This window comes from Budorcas taxicolor, chromosome 18, assembly GCF_023091745.1.
Source record: "Budorcas taxicolor isolate Tak-1 chromosome 18, Takin1.1, whole genome shotgun sequence".
NCBI classification, from domain to species: domain Eukaryota; kingdom Metazoa; phylum Chordata; class Mammalia; order Artiodactyla; family Bovidae; genus Budorcas; species Budorcas taxicolor.
In genome coordinates, this window is record NC_068927.1 from 10,808,473 (window position 1) to 10,830,249 (window position 21,777).

Sequence of the window (21,777 nt, forward strand, 5' to 3'; positions counted from 1 at the left end):
AATGCTCAAAATTCTCCAAGCCAGGCTTCAGCAAGATGTGAACCATGAACTCCCAGATGTTCAAGCTGGTTTTAGAAAAGGCAGAGGAACCAGAGATCAAATGGCCAACATCCGCTGGATCATGGAAAAAGCAAGAGTTCCAGAAAAACATCCATTTCTGCTTTATTGACTATGCCAAAACCTTTGACTGTGTGGATCACAATCAACTGTGGAAAATTCTGAAAGAGATGGGAATACCAGACCACCTGCCTCTTGAGAAACCTATATGCAGGTCAGGAAGCAACAGTTAGAACTGGACATGGAACAACAGACTGGTTCCAAATAGGAAAAGGTGTACGTCAAGGCTATATATTGTCACCCTGCTTATTTAACTTATATGCAGAGTACATCATGAGAAACGCTGGGCTGGAAGAAGCACAAGCTGGAATGAAGATTGCTGGGAGAAATATCAATAACCTCATATATGCAGATGATACCACCCTTATGGCAGAAAGTGAAGAGGAACTAAAAAGCCTCTTGATGAAAGTGAAAGTGGAGAATGAAAACGTTGGCTTAAAGCTCAACATTCAGAAAACGAAGATCATGGCATCTAGTCCCATCACTTCCTGGGAAATAGACGGGGAAACAGTGGAAACAGTGTCAGACTTTATTTTTTTGGGCTCCAAAATCACTGCAGATGGTGACTGCAGGCATGAAATTGAAAGACGCTTACTCTTCGGAAGAAAAGTTATGACCAACCTAGATAGCATATTCAAAAGCAGAGACATTACTTTGCCAACATGTCTAGTCAAGGCTATGGTTTTTCCTGTGATCATGTATGGATGTGAGAGTTGGACTGGGAAGAAGGCTGAGCACTGAAGAATTGATGCTTTTGAACTGTGGTGTTGGAGAAGACTCTTGAGAGTCCCTTGGACTGCAAGGAGATCCAGCCAGTCCATTCTGAAGGAGATCAGCTCTGAGATTTCTTTGGAAGGAATGATGCTAAAGGTGAGTACTTTGGCCACCTCATGCAAAGAGTTGACTCATTAGAAAAGACTTTGATGCTGGGAGGGATTGGAAGCAGGAGCAGGGGATGACAGAGGATGAGATGGCTGGATGGCATCACTGACTAGATGGATGTGAGTCTGAGTGAACTCCAGGAGTTGGTGATGGACAGGGAGGCCTGGCGTGCTGCAGTTCATGGGGTCACAAAGAGTCGGCATGACTGAGTGATTGAACTGAACTGATCTACATTTTAACTATTTTCAGGGCTCAGCACCCTAAAGGGGCTGAGGAGGCTCTTGATGGAGGCAGGTGAGCCCAACTTAGGCAGTAGGAAGAAGATGAACTAGAAAGAGAAAACCACTGATCACCAAACATTAGAGCTTGAAGAAATTTTGAAAATGCATTCATTCATTTATTTATTACAAAGAAGGCAGGGGGAGAGTCAAGGAGAAGGGCTGGGTAGACAAGTCTCCATGCAAGTGAGACCTTCCAGCTGAAGTTGAAAGCCAGGAGGGAGGGTGAGTAAAGGCCTAAAATGAGAGCCCCATGGGTGTCCGAGGATCTGCAAGAAGTAGGGTGTGGCTGTGGGGAAAGGGGGCAGGAGGCAGTGAAGTGAGAGGGCTGGGGGTGTCTTCGGAGGCCTTGGGTGGGGGTGTTTGGCTTTACTCTGAGTGAGGTGACAGCCACTGAGGTTTTTGAGCAGAGGGGTAATGACGCTGGCATCATGATGCTGTGTCTCTGGTTTTGTCATCAGGATGAAGGTGTTCCGGGATCAGGGTCAAGAACAGACGTCACTGCAAACATCTAACTTCCACCTTCCTCCATTCTTAAATGCACTTGAGCTCCATCTTCTAGGTTTCTCAGGAGCTCGAGAGAGAGAGAGAGAGAGAGAGAGAGAGCAAGTTCATAAATAAAAATGGATACAGATTCAGAGTGCAGTGGTGGGGGCTGCCCCCTCCCCTCCGGCATGTACTCCCCTCGGGCTCCCAGCGCCTGCACACCTGGGCCAGGTTGATAATGCTCTTGATTATCTTTGTTCTCCCAGCCTCCTCTGAATTTTGCAGAGCTTTCTATTTGCATACGTTCCCTGAGCTTTTTATGATGATCTCCCCATCTTTATAGTTTGCCCCATTATTTAAATGAGCGTGAGGTAGATACAAAACTGCCAGCTGGATGCACATGCTGCTTCAGTGCTCGAGGAAGGCGGCGTGGGAGCGAGTGGAGCCCCGCGCCTGCCGTCTGCCATCCGGGGTCCATGTAGGGACCCGTGCCCCTGCATAGCTCCTGCTGCCCCCGTATGAGCCCTGCCGTCCCGTGTCTTCAGGTTCATGGATGCATGGGGACTTCAACAGGAAGGTTAAACAAGACCACAACTGTCCACATGACCTCTGATTCAGCTCATTTTCACCTGTACTCAGTTTTTTTTTTTTTTCCATTGGCTTGAAAAGATTCAGTGAAATATCTGGGTTTCATTCTCCTCTCTCAATTCCAAATTTGGCCTGCTAAGAGTTGTTTGTTGTTTAAACACACACAGTTAACACATTCATCAAATGCCTGGGGTGGTCCTGGGTACTTTGTTGCTGTGTTCAGTCCTCGCAACAACTCTAGGGGTAGGAATTATTGTCTTATGTACCAGAAAAAAAGAAAATCAGATGCAAGGAGTCAAAGAGAATTGCCATGGCCAAGATTTGCAAAGTAGGAAGTGGAGAAGGTAGGGTTCAGAATGTGGTCCAGCCTTTTCTTATACTTGGGGTCTGTTCTGTATTCCTCTTTTTGGGGTGTGGGTAGAGGAGGCTGAAGGCTCTTGAGAGTCTCTTGGACAGCAAGGGGATCAAACCAGTCAGTCCTAAAGGAAATCAGTCCTGAATATTCATTGGAAGGACTGATGCTGAAGCTGAAGCTCCAATACTTTGGCCATCTGATGTGAAGAGCTGACTCATTGAAAAAGACCCCTGATGCGGGAAAGACTGAAGGCAGGAGAAGAAGGGGATGACAGAGGATGAGGTTAGATGGCATCACCGCCTAACCGGGAAAGGTCCAGGAGTTGGTGATGGACAGGGAAGCCTGGTGTGCTGCAGTCCATGGGGCTGCAAAGAGACGGACACCACTGAGCAACTGAACTGAACAGACGAGACTGGGCCCTGACTTTCCCAACTTGGTCAGCAAGGACAGTGAGGAGGCCAGAGGACAGAGGGGCTTGCCCACTCGTCCACCACTGCCATCTCTGCCTTGAAAACAATATGGGTAGCAGCTTTATAAAGTTTCTGCAGACAGGCAAAGACAGTGTTATACTGAATGACAGAATCAGGATCACGAAGATCCCAGTGGACTAGAAGGAGCAGTTGAATCTAGTGCAGTGATATCTAATCAATTTAGTAAATGTAAGATTTGGCCCTGGGGTGAAAATAACCAGCAAAATATAGGTGCAAGAAAATCCTGGCCTAGCTGGATGGATATTCAAGAAAAATTTACTGAACACCTATTCTTTGCCTGACATTAGCGTTACAACAATAAACAAATAAGGTACAATCCTTGTCTCAGGAGGCTGATATTCTTGTGGGCTGAGAGAAGCAAAACTAAGTCGATAAAATAGCAAGTCAGCAGTGTCGATGCATGTTGGGATCCAATGGGGACAGATATTTCAGGTGATGTGAGGGTGACAGAGAAGAGGACCAGGTAGTTAGTTGGGGACTTTGTAATCATGAAGTGCCTGCTGCTGCTGCTGCTGCTAAGTCACTTCATTCGTGTCCAACTCTGTGTGACCCCATAGATGGTAGCCCACCAGGCTCCCCCGTCCCTGGGATTCTCCAGGCAAGAACACTGGAGTGGGTTGCCATGTCCTTCTCCAATGCACGAAAGTGAAAAGTGAAAGTGAAGTCGCTCAGTCGTGTCCGACTCTTTGTGACCCCATGGACTGCAGCCCACCAGGCTCCTCCATCCATGGGATTTTCCAGGCAAGAGTACTGGAGTGGGGTGCCATTGCCTTCTCCGGAAATGCCTGCTAGTGGCTTCCAAACCTAGGTCTTCAAAAGGGGGTCTAGCGAGCTCAAAAGTTTGCCTGATAGTCAGGGAGGGAGTGTTCATTCATTTAATACATACTTGTGGTGTACTACATGGCAGGGGTTCTCCTAAGTGCTTGGGATAGACACTATCTTAGGGAACACGGGCAGGAAGAGCTCTCTGGGAACCTAATAGGGGAGCAGGGACCTGAACGGAGACATGGAACAAACGTGCAGATATATGGAGAATGGTGTCTTGGGAGCAAATGCAAAGGCCCTGGGGCGTGAAATGAGTTAGGAACGTCCTAGGTCCAGGACCAAGCCCTTGTCACTGAAGTGAAGTGAGCCAGATAAAGAAAGTTGGGGAATGAGTCTGGGGAGCAGACTTGGTGGATTCTGTGAGTCCAGTGGACATGGGAGGAAGTTTGGCTTTTTTCCTGAGAGAGAGGGGAAGGGCAGCATCGTGGTCCCTTGCAGCTATAAAAGACGCACTCTGCTGCCATGTGGCACAGAGGCTCTAGGGGCAAGGCTGTAAGGAGGGAGTGGAGGGGGCTTGGATGAGGCCATGGATTAACAGTAGCTGTTCTAAAGTCCCACCCCGTGCCTCCCGTGGCCCAGGCGAGGCCTCACTGGCATATAAACTGCTGAGTTGGGCTTCCTGAGGCCGCTGGGGTTAAATGCCACTTCAAGAGCAATGCGTCTTGGCCAAGGGAGATTTCAGGCTCTTGGCCACAGTGACATGTTATCTCAGTCCTGATAGTGCTGATTATTTATAGCATTGCTTGCCTCACACGTAGTTTTGCAATTAGACATACTCAAAACATGCTTCTCTCCTGATCCTCACGTCTGCATGTTTTCTGCCTAGCTGCCCATCCCTTCTGTTCTCCCACTGGTATCACAGTGCTCCCTATCCCCTGAGCTCAGAATAAAGATGTCTGCTGATGGATTCCTAATCAATACTTGCATGTGTCCAGGAGTCCCCAGAGGGCATTCCACTCAGGCCCACATGCAGTCTCACTCTTCTCTACCCAGAGCTGGCCAGCCTTGCAACATCCTTGCTTCACACTGAGGTCCTGTTTTCTTCTGCTGGAAAACAGAGCTCTACCCTGGAAGCTATCTCTGTCCCATGGTGAAGGGCCAGGACTTTCTGGTTTTTTTGCACAGCTCCCTTATGTATCAGGAGACCAACAGCCCTCTTGTATACCAGTTCTAAGAAATGATGCCTGGGTTTCAGAGGGCTGCCCTGCCTTCATGTCCAATTTCCACTTAGCTTTGTCTGAAACTTCCCAGCTCAGTATTTCTCTTTGGAGTCTCATTTGGAGTTGAACTCAGGCTACTCAGTATTGTTGATCATGTTTTTATAGGTCCCTAACTAGACTACAAACACCTGGAGGACAGGATCTGTGTCTTATCCATCTTAGTATTCCCCAGAGAGTTTAGCGCGGTGACTTATCTATGCTGGGTGTTCCGTGAGTGTTGCTGATTGACTGGCTGCTATGCCAGCCCCAGGAGGTGAAGGGCTTCTGGGAGAGTCTCTGCAGGGACCAAGCATTTGTCTCTCAGCCTATTCAGGTATAACAATAGATCAAGGCAAGATTTCAATTATCCTTCACTTCCATTCCCAAACTCTCTGCTTTGTTCATTCTATTGAAAATGCCTGGTGACAGAGAACAAGACTCTGAGAGAGACAGAATGCTTCCAGAGTCTTAAGAAAGCCATGTAGCAGGAAGGACATATTTCAATGTAGTTATTTTCCACCAGGGCTAATATTGTGCTCCAATACTTCAGGGTCTAGTGAGCTCATCAACAATGTTTGCCTTTAATTTTACCATTTGTACCCAGTCATATGTTACTTGTTATGTTTCTGTCTAGTTCCATTTTATCAAAGGCATCTTAGGGCTTTCATTGTCTCTGGAAAGTTGCTGTAAGATGGACGAGCATGGATATCCATCACGTTTAACTATCTCCTTCATCACTCTTCCATCGTCTGTTAAAGGACACATTGTTCATATACTCATTAAAAACGGGAACTTTTGTGATTGAATGGAGGAAGGAAATTGCATATTGGGTTGGGGGGAACTCTCTGCCTGATTTCCCCCTGGGAGGGCCCTTGGCCTTTACCTGAAAGGTGGGGAGGCCTCTTGCTTTCAGGAGAGAAGAGCCTGCATTCTCTCAGAAAGGAATCCATACAGCTTCCTGAGAGATCCTCAACTCTGAGGTGTGTGTTAGAATCATCAGGGGATAGATGCTGGCCTCCCACCTGCTCTGGTCAGTTAAATAAAAAGCTCTTCTTTGGGGCTTGAAAACTGGCATTGATACAGTTTTAAAAACCCTCCAGGTGGGTCTGATGTGCAGCCAGAGGGGAAAGCAACTGACCTAGACCCATGATTCTGGGGCACTTTCATCCCCATTGGACACTTGGCAATGTCTGGAATATCTTTGACATTTTGATCGCTGGGAACTGCTGCTGGCATCTGGTGAGTTGAGACCAGTGATGCTACTAAAGGTTCTGCAATGCACAGGGCAGCCCCCACAGTTAGGAGTAATCCAGTACAGACTGTCAACAGTGCTGAGGCTGACAAACCCTTCCCTAGAGTGTTAGAAAAGCAAACATACGCACATACACACCGTTATTTGAGTTTAGAAATGTTTGCAGTTATAGTACATTGGGGTTCTGTTTGTAAATACATTGGGGTTCCCAAAGCAGTTCTATACACTTCACTGGATGTGATCTTCACTATGACCCTAAAGGAAATATCAACATCTTGATGTTATAGTCAGGAAGCTGAGGCTGAGGACAGTGAATGACGTTCCCAAGACCACACCACCTTCAATCCCTCAGTTATGACTGTTCCCCAGCTGAAAGGCCAAAGGTGTGCACAGGCATCTTCCTTGCCCCGTGACCTTCTCAGTGCAAACACTGTAACTAATCCATCCTAGTTCCCACTGAGCCCAAGTGCGGCCTCAGAAGGCTTCTCAACACCGCACTCCAGGCAGTCCCATCTGATTGGGGTTGGCGTGGGAGAGGAAGCTTGTTTGTCATGTAGCTTCTCTAACCCAAGCACGGCACTTCTCCCTGAATTAGGCTGATTTGTTGAAAGAGACACGGAGGCGAGCACTTGAGAGCAGGAGGGTCTTTGAACATCTGCAGGTGTTCAGACAATCTGTTTGGAAATTGCAGTGTTAGCAGCAGACGCTTCTGCCTGAGCCCATGAGGAAGCGACCGTCTCCCTAACCCTTAAATTTCTTTATAACTTTATTAGCGTGTTTCACTCTCACCATATGCTGCTAATTGATACACAAAGGAAGCACACGCAGTTGTATTTGTCATTTGGTATAAACGAAATATTTTGCCTTCTTCCTGAGCTTGCTAGGATCTCCCTTTCAAGGCTTAAACATGATCTAATCAGGAGAACCTGTCGAACTATATGACTCATGAAGTGGACAGGGCAGGGGTCGGTGTGCCCTCGGTTTGGAGAGTAAAGAAGCTGGAAGCCCCTGCCTGCACCCTGGGCAGGGTGAATTGTGGCATGCACATTGAAATGCCTAAGGCCGGTAGGTGAGCATGTGGGGGGAGCAGACAGAGGGAGAAAAGCAAGCAGTCAGAGACAAACTGCTCCACCTCCCAGGCAGGCAGGTGACGGAGAAGATGCAGGCAGCCCAGGGGATCGTTTAGCCCCACCCTTTGGAGACGAGAGAGCAAAACAGGGCACTGAGCAGCTGCTCACTGGGGCGTGTGCTGCCTGTTATAAAAGTTGTATGAGTCTCTTCAGAATCAACAGAGCTCCTGGCGTCTGGTCTGTCTGTGCCATGCCCGGGTTTTCATGGCCTCAGTCTCCAGCATCAAACATGAGCTCATCTTATAACTCAGGTGAGGAGACGGGTTTTCCCTGACTGGTCTCCCTGTGTGTCTTCAGCTCCGACTGTGGGGCTGCCAAGTGCTCTCGGGTATGCGGCCTCACCGGCGCTCTGTGGCTCTGTTCTTCCGTCACACTGGGGAGCAGGAGCGCTCAGGGCCCCTCTCCTGGTGGGTACGCGGCCTCTGCGCCTTCACCAGGAACCTGGCAACAGACTTCTCCTGAGCGGTGCCTGCTGCTGCCCTGGGTCTCTGATGCCCACCCTGCTGTCCCTTGGAATCACCTGGGAAGCCAGACTCTGTAGAAGTTTCTCTCTTGCTCTACTGGGCTAGAGTCTCCTAAGGGCAGGGACTTTTCTCTGTTTGGCTTATAACTCCAGCCTCAGATTCTCTGTCAGTGGCTGCTGTTGTTCAGTGGCTAAGTTGTGCCTGACTCTTTGTGACCCCATGGACTGCAGCGCACCAGGCTTCCCTGTCCTTCACTATCTCCCAGAGTTGGCTCAAGTTCATGTCCATTGAGTTGGTGATGCTATCTAACCATCTCATCCTCTGCCACCCTCTTCTCCTTTTGACTTCAGTTTTTCCCAGCATCAGGGTCTTTTCCAATGAGTGGTCTCTTCACATCAGGTGGCCAAAGTATTAGAGCTTCAGCTTCAGCATCAGTCCTTCCAATGAATATTCAGGGCTGATTTCCTTTAGGATTGAGTGATTTGATCTTGCAGTCCAAGGTACTCTCAAGAGTCTTCTTCAGTACCACAATTCAAAAGCATCAGTTCCTCAGCACTCAGCCTTCTTTATGGTCCATCTCTCACATCCATACATGACTACTGGAAAAACCGTATCTTTGACTACATGGACCTTTGTCAGCAAAGTGATGTCTCTGCTTTTCAATGTGCTGTCAATATCTGTCATAGCTTTCCTTCCAGGGAACAAGTATCTTTTAACTTCATGGCTGCAGTCCCTGTCCGCACTGATTTGGTCAGTGCCTGACACTTGATGAATGAAATTTCCCCTCCTGTGTGTCAGGTCAGACCTTGCTCTGGCCTCTCAAGACATTGTCTCCTGTCCTGGTCCTGTAGTCTCTCTATGGAGTGGCTGTCCTCATTTTTATGGATGAGAAGACTGAGGCTGAGATAATTGATCTGCAGAACTTTACACAGCTGCTAAGTGACCGAGCTGAAGCTTGTAATAAGTCAAGCTCACAGCAAAACCTAATCTCTTTTGATTCTGGTGCTTCTGCTCCTAAGAGGACTGGATGAGGGAGTGTAAATGAGCTTGTGCACCTTCCTCCATTATGGTAGACCAATCATTTTAGAAACCTAAGTAGTTAAGAAAAATGCAAAAATCCTCATGATTTGGTATTCTTGAAAATAGCATTTCTAAAACAGTAGAACAGCTATCCTTTGGGTGTTTCATTACATATCTAAAATATAGGGGTTTTAAGCAATAAAGAATGTGGGAATCACCACCTTTTGAGACCCTCTCCCAGGGGATCATGACTTCATATTAATATAACAAAGGTCCTCAGCAGTCCTGAATTAAAGAACTCTCTGCTTAATGCCAGATTTGCAAAATCTGTTTCTCTTCAGAACATCTCCTTTTTTCCCCAGAGACAACCTACCAGTAGTTCCCAACACACTGGTGGCGCATTTATGACAATACCATGATCTGGAGACAGCCTGGCATGTGAAAATAGCTCAACAAAATGCGAGCATGCTCATGTTGGCAAGCAGATGCTCCAATGACAAATCTGACCTTGATTGATAAGTTGGAATTGATTCAACAGTCTTAAAAACAGGGCTAAAAATGTCTTAGAGACTGAACTAATCTAGAATTTTCACTGAAGACATGCAGATTGTTGAGAATCCTAAATCATTTCAAGCTAGGTAATATTAGCCTCCATTTCACAGAAAGAATCATTTGTTCCACAGTGATTTACTGAGTGCTATCAGGTGCCAGCCTCTGCTGGGCACTGGGAAGACAAGATTACATGAGCTAGGCCTGGTACTGGTCACCACAGGATTGGCAGGTGTGAGTCTTTTCCCTTAGGTGGTTCTCAGGGGTGGTGAGAAAAGAGGTGCTTTCATGTCTCTATTCATATCCAATTCACATCTCTGCCTTTGCTTCAACCAGCCCTGATTTTTTATGCATTCATTTATTTGTCCGAGAAATCTTCACTGAGCACCTACTGTATGGAAGGCACAGATAGAGCAGTGAATGGTAGAGATCAAAGCCCCCCTATCCCACCCCAGGAAGGTTTTTCCTAGTGGAGCTTATATTTGGATTATTCTATATTTACTTAAAAGGTTGTCATCACCCTGAGATCACACTTGGCGTCTCCTTAAATGGAAACCCAGGGCCTTCTTGCTTGTTTAGGGTCTTAGATCTCTACCGATCCAAACCTTCCTGGTGTGACATCCTGTTATGTCCTCAAGACCCACTGATCCCCATTACTTTACTCGCTCTCTATTTCCTGGTCCTTCAGGCTTAACTGTACCTTCCTGCTCTTGTCTGATTTATTTCTACAGCCCTCACATTCTTACGGCTAGGCACTGAGCTCCAGACACTGTACGGGACAGTCTTAGTCCTTGTATTAGTCAGGGCCCTCAAGAGAAACAGAGCCATCAGGATATGTATGGACTTCCACGGAAAGATCTATGGTGAGGGACTGATTCATGCAATTACAGAGGCAGAGAAGTCCCACAATCTGCCGTTTGTAAGCTGGACTTCCAGGAAAGCCAGTGGTATAGTTCTGGTTCAAACCCAAAAGCCCAAGAGCCAGGAGAGCCGATGTCCAACAGCAGAGGGTGATGAATGTTTGGACTCAAGAAGGGCAAATACACTGGTCCTTCCTCTGACTTTTTGTTCTGGTCAGGCCCTCAATTGATTGGATGATTCCCCCTGCATTGGTGAGGGCAGATTATCTCTCAGTCTGCAGATTCAAATGTTAACCTCTTCTGGAAACACCCTCACAGACGCATCCAGGAATGATGTTCTATCAGCAACTTAGTTCAGTCGAGGTGCACATAAGTTGAACCATCTCAGTTCTCAAGGGGCACAGAGCGTGGTGAGGGTGAGAGACACATGAATGATCCGATGGATGGGCGATGGAAGTGAGCGGGCACAGAGGCAGCCTGGGTTTCTGAGAGGAGGCCACAGTGAACCTGAAGGTTGGGTAGGATGTGTTGTGGAAGGACAGGGGGCAGCTTGGGAGGGAAAAGGAAGACCTTGCAGGCTGAAGGAGCAGGAAGCACAGACACTGGAAGAGGAGGCCGGGCATGATCAGGGCCTCACTCCTTTCAGTCTTTCTGTGATGTGCTGGCTGCTACCTTCTGCCCAGCACTGAGCTGAGCTCAACTTAAGGATGGGGAAAAAAAAAGTGGCTATCAAAGACTATGTTCCTCCTAGTCAAATGAAGGAGACAGGCACAGACCTAGACTTTGTGATGAGTGGTGTGAAACACACGAACGTTACTTGGTGGAGGAAGAGAGCAGTCAACTGGGGGCCTGCTTAGGGCAGAGGGGGTCTTAGAGCTGAGGCCCGAAGGCTGAGAAGGAGCTGACGGGGAGAGCAGGTGGACAGGCATTTCAGAGGGAACAGCAAGTGGGAGGGTGTTGAGTGGGGAGGGACTGAGGATGCTGAGTAAGGTGCTGGAAAAGGGCGCCTGAGTGAGAGCATGGGGGGCCAAGAGGGGGGCAGGCAGGGACAGTTGTGCTGCTGTGTGTTTTGGCCTCTGGGAGGAGCGTGGACACGGTCATGGAGGAGGGAGAGGGATGCTGGAGGGAGAGGGATGCTGGAGGGAGGCAATCATATTTGCAGCTGCAAAGGATAGTAAAAATGATAGTAGCATGGCATGCTCTGGGCTTAGTTGCGTGCTCAGTTGCTCAGGCACGTCCAAGCCTTTGTGATCCCAGGGACTGTAACCCTCCCTGCACCTCTGTCCACAGAGTTTTCAAGGCAAGAATACTGGAGTGGGTTGCTGCTGAAGATCCAGGGGATCTTCCCAACGCAGGGATCAAACCTGCATCTCCTGCTTTGGTAGATGGATTCCCACCTGAAAGTTGATATTGAAGAATTGCTAATGACTGTTTGGGTGTGATAATGGGGAGGTGGTTAAACAAAAAGCCCTTATTAGTTAGAAGTTCATACAGAACAATTTGCAGGTGAAATGATGTGGACTTTGCTTTAACATATTCAAAATAAGTAGGGGAAGAGATAAAATAAGGTTGGAAAAATGATCATTGTCAAAGTTGGGTAAAGGTATATAATGAGTTCATAAACCCATTCTTATGTTTCAGGTGTTTGAAATTTCCCTTAATAAAGTTATTTTAAGGTGAAAAATAATCATATGTGGTATGTACTCAGTGGAAAGTTGTTGATAACACTAGTTGCTTTTTATTGAGCATCTACTGCATGGCAGCTTTTGAATTAATGACTTTACATTAGCTCAGGGATCTCCATGATTTTTAAATTGTACACCCCACCAACAAAAATGACGTGAAGCATATATCACCAATATAATTACAGTTTATTTGTTAATTATACACTGTCAGATGGTGCTTTTTGAGTACCTTATAAAACATACACAAAATAAGAAATTCTGAATGAATGAAACTAACTTTAAATAAATAATATCTTGGTGTCTTGCTAACTGTGGTAGCCTTCTTCTATTACTAGTTAAAATCTCTAAGCACAAGTTAAGCACAGAGAAAAAAGTTGTCATTAATAGTAATTGTTGTAAATCCATATTACAAGCCATTTTATGATAATTTCCTTTGAATGGGTGAGGGGCAATGTTCTGTCCTCTCAGATTAAATTATTATTTTCTTTACATGTCATGGTGCAGCCCAAGAGGAAGCCTTAGCAAGACAGAAGGAAGGTGAGTTCTGTCATTTTTTGGATGCTCACTTATACTTACCTTCTTAGCATGTTTTAAAATAGAATTTTAGCAGGATATTTTTTAAAAGTCACACGTCCATTTTATAAGTCTGCTTAAAAACTGGTTATTACAATCCCTAAATCCATTTACCTGAGCATACATAAATTGCCACACCAGGCAATTTGCTCAAAGCAAATGAATAGATGTGGGTGTGTGAGCAGCTAATCTGTATTGTAAAAGAAAGAAAAGAGCTGACACACAGATCAAATATGGGTGTCAAGTGTATATACATACATGAAATATAAGTAAAGTTTCATTTCCTTTTTTATTTTGAAGTGAATTAAATAAGCTAGAGATCAAAACTCTGATACTCTTCCTGCATCCCACCTGAGAATGTGTACACTCCACTTTGGAGACCTCTGCACCTGTGTGGGCCTCAGCACAACCCCATAAGGCAGACAGTATTATCCTTCACTTGGCAGATGAGGGGACAGCCCAGCAGGTCAAATGGTTTGCCTGATGGACCTAGCTGTTTAGAAGCAGAGCAGGATTGTAACCCAGGGGTGCCAGACTCAAAGTTCCTTACTTCCTAATAATAGTGCCAGCAGCTGGCCTTAGTGTTGACTAGGGGCCAGGCAGTGAGGTGGGCACCATAATCCTGGTGTTATTGAGGACAGAGGGTCAACAGAGTAACTTCCTATCATCAGCTCAGTCTGTGTGACTCTAGAGTCTACTGGTCTGCTTAATGAAACCTAGTTCACCACCATGCAGCTTGGGCAAATGACTTTTTCTTTCCAAGTCTCAGTTCCTCACCTTAAAATGGGCCAATAGACCCCACCCACCTCCCCACAGAGTTTTTGAAAGATCTGGATGAGACAGTGGATGAAAATGTGAAAGCTGCCTTTAATTTGTATTGTTCTATGTACTTGGGGTGATGGATAGAGTCAACTTAAATGAAAAAGAGCCAGAACCAAATATCAATATATGGGAATGACTGAGTGAATGATTGAACCGAGCTGCCCCAGTGGTTCCCACATCTCCTAAACACAATACAACTGGAATCTGGTCTTGTGTTTTACCCTCAGTGAATCTGCCCAGGGCCTCCTGTTCTCTTGGGCAGGGGCATGGTGATTTTGCTTACCATGTTTGAATCTCATCCAACCTGATCTGCAGAGGCTGGAGTCCAACCTTTCTCCTCCTGTCACCGGGAATAAAAATCAGGCTCCTTCATTCTTGTTCCCGAGTCAAGAAACCCAGAAACAAAAAGGCCAGTATGGACATTGTTTCCAAATTTATGTGACAAGATCACAAATAATGTCTTGCATTCCAAGAGCAGAGACAGGCCTGGAATTTCTGTAAAAGTTTCCCAACTCACAACATATTTTAATGCCATATTTGAGCTCTGCAGCAGAATTGCTATCTCTAGACACCAGAGCATAGCAGTGAAAAAAAAATCTACTTTTAATATCCAAGTATGCTGCAAAATAAAAAGGGGAAACATTTTCAGGTGGCTCATATGAAGGAAGGGTCAACTGTGCAGCTAACCCAAGGTAACAGCAATACCTAAGGTGGAACTTCTTTTCACAGCTATTTGTAAGGCCTCCCCAGACAACCATTTTGATTTTTTTGCATTTCTTTTTCATGGGGTTGGTTTTGATCCCTGTCTCCTGTACAATGTCACAAACCTCCATCCATAATTCATCAGGCATTCTATCTATCAGATCTAGTCCCTTAAATCTATTTCTCACTTCCACTGTATAATCATAAGGGATTTGATTTAGGTCATACCTGAATGGTCTAGTGGTTTTCCCTACTTTCTTCAATTTGAGTCTGAATTTGGCAATAAGGAGTTCATGATCTGAGCCACAGTCAGCTCCTGGTCTTGTTTTTACTGACTGTATAGAGCTTCTCCATCTTTGGTTGCAAAGAATATAATCAATCACCATGAGAAACACTGGGCTGGAAGAAGCACGAGCTGAAATTAAGATTGCCAGGAGAAATATCAATAACCTCAGATAAGTACATGACACCACCCTTTTGGCACAAAGTGAAGAGGAACTAAAAAGCCTCTTGATGAAAGTGAAAGAGGAGAGTGAAAAAGCTGGCTTAAAGCTCAACATTCAGAAAATGAAGATCATGTCATCTGGTCCCATCACTTCATGGGAAATAGATGGGGAAACAGTGGAAACAGTGTCAGACTTTATTTTTTTGGGCTCCAAAATCACTGCAGATGGTGATTGTAGCCATGAAATTAAAAAATGCTTACTCCTTGGAAGAAAAGCTATGACCAACCTAGATAGCATATTGAAAAGCAGAGACATTACTTTGCCAACAAGGTCCGTCTAGTCAAGGCTATGGTTTTTCCAGTAGTCATGTATGGATGAGAGAGTCGGACTATAAAGAAAGCTGAGCGCTGAAGAATTGATGCTTTTGAACTGTGGTGTTGGAGAAGACTCTTGAGAGTCCCCTGGATGGCAAGGAGATCCAACCAGTCCATTCCAACCAGTCCACCCAGGAGATCAGCCCTGGGATTTCATTGGAAGGACTGATGCTAAAGCTGAAACTCCAGTACTTTGGCCACCTCATGCAAAGAGTTGACTCATTGGAAAAGACTCTGATGCTGGGAGGGATTGGGGGCAGGAGGAGAAGGGGATGACAGAGGATGAGATGGCTGGATGGCATCACCGACTTGATGGACGTGAGTTTGAGTGAACTCTGGGAGTTGGTGATGGACAGGGAGGCCCAGCATGCTGCGATTCATGGGGTCACAAAGAGTCGGACATGACTGAGCGACTGAACTGAACTGAAGGTGAAACTAAGAGAAGGCTATAATTTATTGAATGTTCATGGCGTGCCTCACATTGTGTGGAAAGTTTCCGTCTATTATCTCATTGAAATCCTTATAACAGCCTGAAGAGGTTGTTATTGGCATCACTCAGAATCCTAAAAGAAAGCAGATTATCAAACTAAGATCATTTGAAGAGGGTTTATTTGAAAGGGGTCTATTTACAAAGATGTGGCAAAGTACAAAGGAGCCTCAAAAGGAAGTGTGGTACTCTGGGACCAGTAACAGCAGACCTGTTAACCATCCTTAAGTCAAAGAAATGAACACAGGCAGCAGTTGCCAGATCTCAGAAGGAGAAAAGCCTGCTTTGAGTGGAGTCAGGGCCTGTGGGGAGGGCCACAGCCAACACAAGGCAACCGCTTTGAGTTGGAGCAAAGGGAATGACTAGCTGGACTTCATAATCCTCTCCTGATTCCTGCTAGGGCTCCCTATTGGCCAGAAGCCAGAGGGGCAGAGAACCTGTTGGTATAGCCCAGGGTTTCTCAAACCTCTGCACTATTGATATTTGGCGTTGGATAATTCTTTGTTGTGAGGAAATACTCCTGCACACCACAGGGTGTTTAATAGCATCCCTGGCCTCTACCCAACTAGATGTTAATAGCAATTTCCTCAGCTGTCACACTCCAGAATGTCTCTGTATCTCCAGGCATCCCTTGAGGGGACAAAATTGTCCCATTTGAGAACCACTGGTCTAGTCCAGATAGGTCAGTCTCCTGTATAGGTTGGTGCAGATTTATAGAGAATGGATCTGAAGAAAATAGCCTAGAGAACTTCCGTTAGCCTTAATTCACAGCCAAGGAAGTTGTGGCTTGAGCAAATTAACCTTCTGAAGCACACACAGACTGTGAGAGCAGAAGCCAGTCTGCAAACCTAGGTCTGTTTGATCTCAATGCCTCAACTTAAAAATCACCCAGGGATCAAACCCACATCTCCTGCATTGGCAGGCTGGTTCTTTACCACTGAGCTGCCTAGAAAGCCCAGAGACATCGAGCCACACCAACGACTGTAAAACTGCAACTGTGATAACTGGTACAAGGAGAGATGCAGGGGTTTTACAGGTGTAGTGTGGTGGGTTTCACCTTGGTTAGGGAGGTGGGAGAAAGCAGCTCCAGGGTCCAAGGGTCACACTAGTTCCCCCAGTCTTGTTAGTATCTAGCTCTTGGCATACTCTTTCCTACTCTGCCTTCCCTCAGTGCTCTCTGCCTTCCACCCCCTTACTGCTGTCAAGATAAGATAAAGTCTTAGGAATCAAGAAACCCACACTTGCTAAAAAGTGGGATATTGCAAGCAAAAGTTGTTATAGTGAGGAATATAAGTGTGAACTAACAATTTTAAAATAGCATAGGTCTGCCATTGCTAAAAATTGCTCATCAGTGGCAGTAACTGATACACCTTGCCCAGCACTAAGAGATTAAGTGATCTCTCCAAGGATACACAGCTCCTGGGTGGGGAACTCCACATTCGAATCCGGGTCATTTGGCTCCCGGGTCTGTGCTTTCATCACAAAACATGCCATTTCCCATAGAAGCAAATATTTTTATATTCTTTGATCAAATATTTGTCTGCATATGAGACAGAAATCTGTACTTGCTTCTATTAGTGCAATTAAAAAAGAATAAACTAGACAAGCATGCATAAGTCAAGTAATTCCAAAAATAAAGTTTATTATGTTCAAAGTGTAGGCAAGACAAATCAGTGCTGATGGCCATGCATAACGGCCAGACAGAAAGAGGGTTCAAGTCAGTGTTCCAAAATGATTAATTAGCCCAATGTCCTTGAGAGCGGTACTAAGTACACAGACTGAATTGCTCATCTCCTAGGAGATGAAACCTCTACAAAGCTGTAGAAATTACAATAAAATAGAAACAGAAATTTGTGCCTTTTAAATAGTGCTAACAGACAAGATCAGTAAATTAAAGTGACGGCGTAAGAGGCAAAGAGGTGTACTGTGTTGCTGTTGAGTCACTAAGTTCATGTCCAACTCTTTCATGACCTCATGGACTGTAGCCCACCAGGCTCCTCTGTCCATGGGATTTCCTGGCAAGAATACTGGAGTGGGTTGCCAGTTCCTTCTCCAATGCATAAAAGTGAAAAGTGAAAGTGAAGTCGCTCAGTCATGGCCGACTCTCAGTGACCCCATGGACTGCAGCCCACCAAGCTCCTCCGTCCATGGGATTTTCCAGGCAAGAATACTGGAGTGGGTTGCCAGTTCCTTCTCCTGGGGATCTTCCCAACCCAGGGATCAAACTCATGTCTCCTGCATTGGCCGGTGAGTTCTTTACTGCTGAGCCAGCAGGGAAGCCCGGCAAAGAGGTGTAACACTAGCCAAACATGACATTCAGCATACACACTTTGTCAGGCTATCCCTAAATTGCCAAAAAGTAAAGTCCATGTGAAAGGGTGAGTCCAGAAAGTTCTATCTAGAGGATATAGTGAATGGGCTTTACTTAATCTTATGACCAGGCTTGCATTGCTTTAGGTGATCTTTAACTTCAAGAGGCCTGAGAAGTTCTCCTTTTACTTTGGGTACAGCATAATGAATACAACCAGGAAAGGTGTCAAAATGCTACAGTGAAAACCCTAGAAGAAATGAAAAGTGCATAGAAATAACCTGAGAATGTTACAGGTACAAGGACAAATATAATGAAGCAATAAACGGAATGCTTGGTGTTGCTGTTTTAGAATAGGCTTTAGTACGTTTGTAAGCATTCTATGTCTGTATATTTCACCTGCTCTTGAAGGTGTCTGGTGTTTCCGAGACTCATACATAGTGCAGGTAGCAGGTCCTGCTCGCATCTCACCCCTGTGATCTCAGAACCCCATTTTCAGGCACTCTAGCCACATCTTTGTCCCTGGGCTGTCCACAGGCTTCCAGAACCCACCCTCATGTGTGCACAGGGTAGGCTGCAAGTGCCTCGGAATTACCCATGCCTGTCAGTATCCTGCGACAGCCCCTACCCAGTGACTGACAGGTGTGGGAGCATAGATACCTCAGTTCCCTCACCCCTGGCCGTGGTTATTTCCAGGCATGGCTTTACATCATTTCCCAGAGCTTCCTCAAGTGGTGAGTTTCAGTCACTAGCTGTAGTAGCTAGCTTGACAACGTATCCGTTCTGGCTGACTCTCCTTACCCGGACTGAGTCTCCAGTTCCCCCCACCCCTGGCTCCCTACAGCTCCCAAACACACTGTGCACACTTGAGCCCTAATCAGGGAGTGTTTCTGCAGGAAACCCAGCTTAGACTACGCTTGTCATTGTAGTTTAATTTCTTTGCTGGAGGTTAGTAAATATGTGTAAGCAATATTTACATTACCAAAAGAGTTCTTCTGAAAAACTTACCTAGGATCTAACGGATGATTTTAGTAAATGGAACATCAAAGCAAAACACAGTATTTGTGGTTGTTTAGAACCAGGCACAAAAAGCCTTCAGACATTAAACAATATATCAACATGTCTGATAGTAAGACTCGTAATCCACTTTGTAGAAACAGCTCAAATGTTAGGGTTTCATGGAATCATCTAGAGTGCATTAGCTGCTTCAATTTCTCTGCTCTCATACCTTCAGTTCATATTTCTGAAATGGTATATACCATGCTGTGTTGTAATTGATCTGTTCACATATAATGTATCTCCCAAATTATAATCAGAGCTCCTTAAAAATCTCATTTGCCTTTGTCATCCTTGTTCCCTGATCTGGCCTTGCCATGATGTTGGCCGCAATATTTAGTTGTTGAAAAAACAAATAACTGAATGAATGAATAAGAGAAGGAATAAAGGGACATCTTCCTTGTCTAGTTGTTTATATTACATGTCTTTAAGGACTGAGACTATTTTGTTTATCATCAAAATCCCTCCTGCACTATATATAGGGCTTAGAAAGCAACAGGGACTTTATTGCTGGAAACTGCAGAAGTGAGTGAGTGAATAACAAGTGAAGTCGCTAGCCAGCCCCCAGTCATTTTTGAGCGATTACAGCCAAACCCAGTTTTCTCCTTTCATTGTGTTGATAGAATGTAGCTTAGTTTCCGTTATTCATGATGTTTTGTTAATCAAAGAACAGTATATTTTTAGGCATTAACTTACATCACATTAATTTGGACTGGTTGTTTTGGTGTCTCAGCCTAATTTAAAATTGTGACTTTGTTATCCATCATGTTGAATATTTCTTCTAGCTTTGTATCACTCATAAATGTAGTCAGCCTATTCTCACATGATCAACACAGAAACTCTTTGCCAGTTCAGTCCATGGCACATTAGGGTCACAGTCATTCAACCATCTAGGCCAGGGGTTGGCAAACTATAGCCAAGAGCCAGATCTGGCCAGCAGCTTGTTTTTGTAAATAAAGTTTTATTGGAACACAGCCACTCTTATTTGTTTACACAGTGTCTATGGCTGTCTATTTTTCTCACATTGCAGTGGCAAAATTGAGTAGTTACAACAGAGACAATATGGCCAGCAAAGTTTGACATACATACTGTCTGCCTATTTACAGAAAAAGTTTATTGATCTTTGGTCTAGGTGATAAATCCACATGAACACACATTTCACTGTCTTATGCATAAAGTCTAAAGGGGAACATTTTGCATACTCTGTTGAAATCAAAATACATTGCGCTTTGCCTACAGCTTTCCTTTATTGTCACAGCAACATTATCAAGTAAGGCAATGCACTTATGTAGTACAAATACCTCCTAGTGAGCCAACATGATTTCAGCGATCACCACATTAGGAAGTAAATCGCTCACTGAACGTGTATTGGATCACTGTTTTTGGAATTCTATCCCTGGGCTCATGAGTCTGGGGCTAACCATCCTTTGCTAGAAAAATGGAGTGTGAATTCCTTTCCCTCTCTTCTAGGCTTCGTCTATTTATACATTCCCACAAATGAAGCCTCTGTGATGTTAGATCAAGGCAACAACTGGTTTTATCTCAATGAACTATATTTTCCTCATCTGCAAGATGTTATTTTTCAGCGTTAACATGAGGATCAAACGAGAAAATAAAAATCCCTGGAACTGCCTACATCTATTAAGTATTTTTTGCCAGTCTCTTTACTGGGTGTTTTTTACATGCTTTGTCTCATTTAATCTCCATAAAACACAGTAAACATTGTCCCCATTTTACAAACGAGACAGAGGGTTAAGGAACTTCATTCATTCATTCAATACATATTTATGAAGCCCTACAATGTGCCAGGTACTATTCTAGAGAGTTGGGATTTATCTTTGGACAAAATCAGCAAGCACCTTAACTCTAGTGTATGTTGTGGGTTGAGATGCACAATAAACTATATACTATGTTAATAATAACAAGCTTATTGAGTATGGCCAAAGATAATAAGTCCTGTGGAAAAGGAAAGGATAAGACAGGAAAAGCGAGATTAAAAGTCTTGGGAGCTGGGAGTAAGAGGGAGAGGATTTAGAGTAGTCAGGATAGCCTCACTGAGAAGCTGATGATGTAAATCAAGACTTGAAGCAAAAAGAAATGTGAGCTCTATCCGGAAGAAGACCTACCAAAGGTCACTTCATTAAAGACGCAAAGAGGATTCCAACTCGGCTACATCAGACTCCAGCAGCCAAGCCTGCAACACTCAAGGTGCGTGAATGCTAGTTCCCTCTTTAGTTCTCCCCAGGTAATGGGCTGTGCACCCTTGGTCTTTTTTCTTTGGCTGCTGCTTGCATTAAATTTGGCCTTTTTTTTTCCCCAAACTTTGCGTTCCTCTAGGTCAATAGGATGTCACATCTCTGTCTCTCTGGTCATGTGCTCTGCCTTTGGTTACTGAGCCTCTCAAAGCACGATGCCTTCAGAGAGCTAGTGTTGCCTTGCTGACTTCACCCCTTTTCCTTCTCACTGGAGCAATTTGGGATTTCATCTTTACAATCTTTTTTAGAATCTTCCATCCATTTTAAGTCATGTAACTGCTAAGCCTACAAAACCTCATGCCCATGTTTTTTCTGTCTATATGGACAGCCATACTTTTTATCTTCCTTGTAGCTATTGCTGTTGTTTGCTCAAGTAGCCAGAGTCACTTTCTGTCACTTACAACCATAGAACTCTGATATATCAAGTTTAAAAAAAACCTGCTACTAAGAATCCAGAGTTTGTACCTGTCAGCACTGGTTTTTCTCTTTCTGGATGGCCAAGAACTTCAGGAAAGCAGAGTTACTTTCCTGTGGCCTTCCGCCACCTCCTCATCACTCACTCCTCTTTCTTCC

The 21,777-nt window shown here is 45.0% G+C and overlaps 1 long non-coding RNA gene across 1 annotated transcript; it reads left to right on the forward strand.

Moving 5' to 3' along the window:
* The first annotated feature begins 7,739 nt into the window (after positions 1-7,739).
* Positions 7,740-20,586, forward strand: LOC128064174 (uncharacterized). Its single transcript, XR_008200920.1, has 3 exons — positions 7,740-7,854; positions 12,686-12,718; positions 20,420-20,586. It is a non-coding gene; the product is annotated as an uncharacterized LOC128064174 (long non-coding RNA).
* Positions 20,587-21,777: the final 1,191 nt, after the last annotated feature.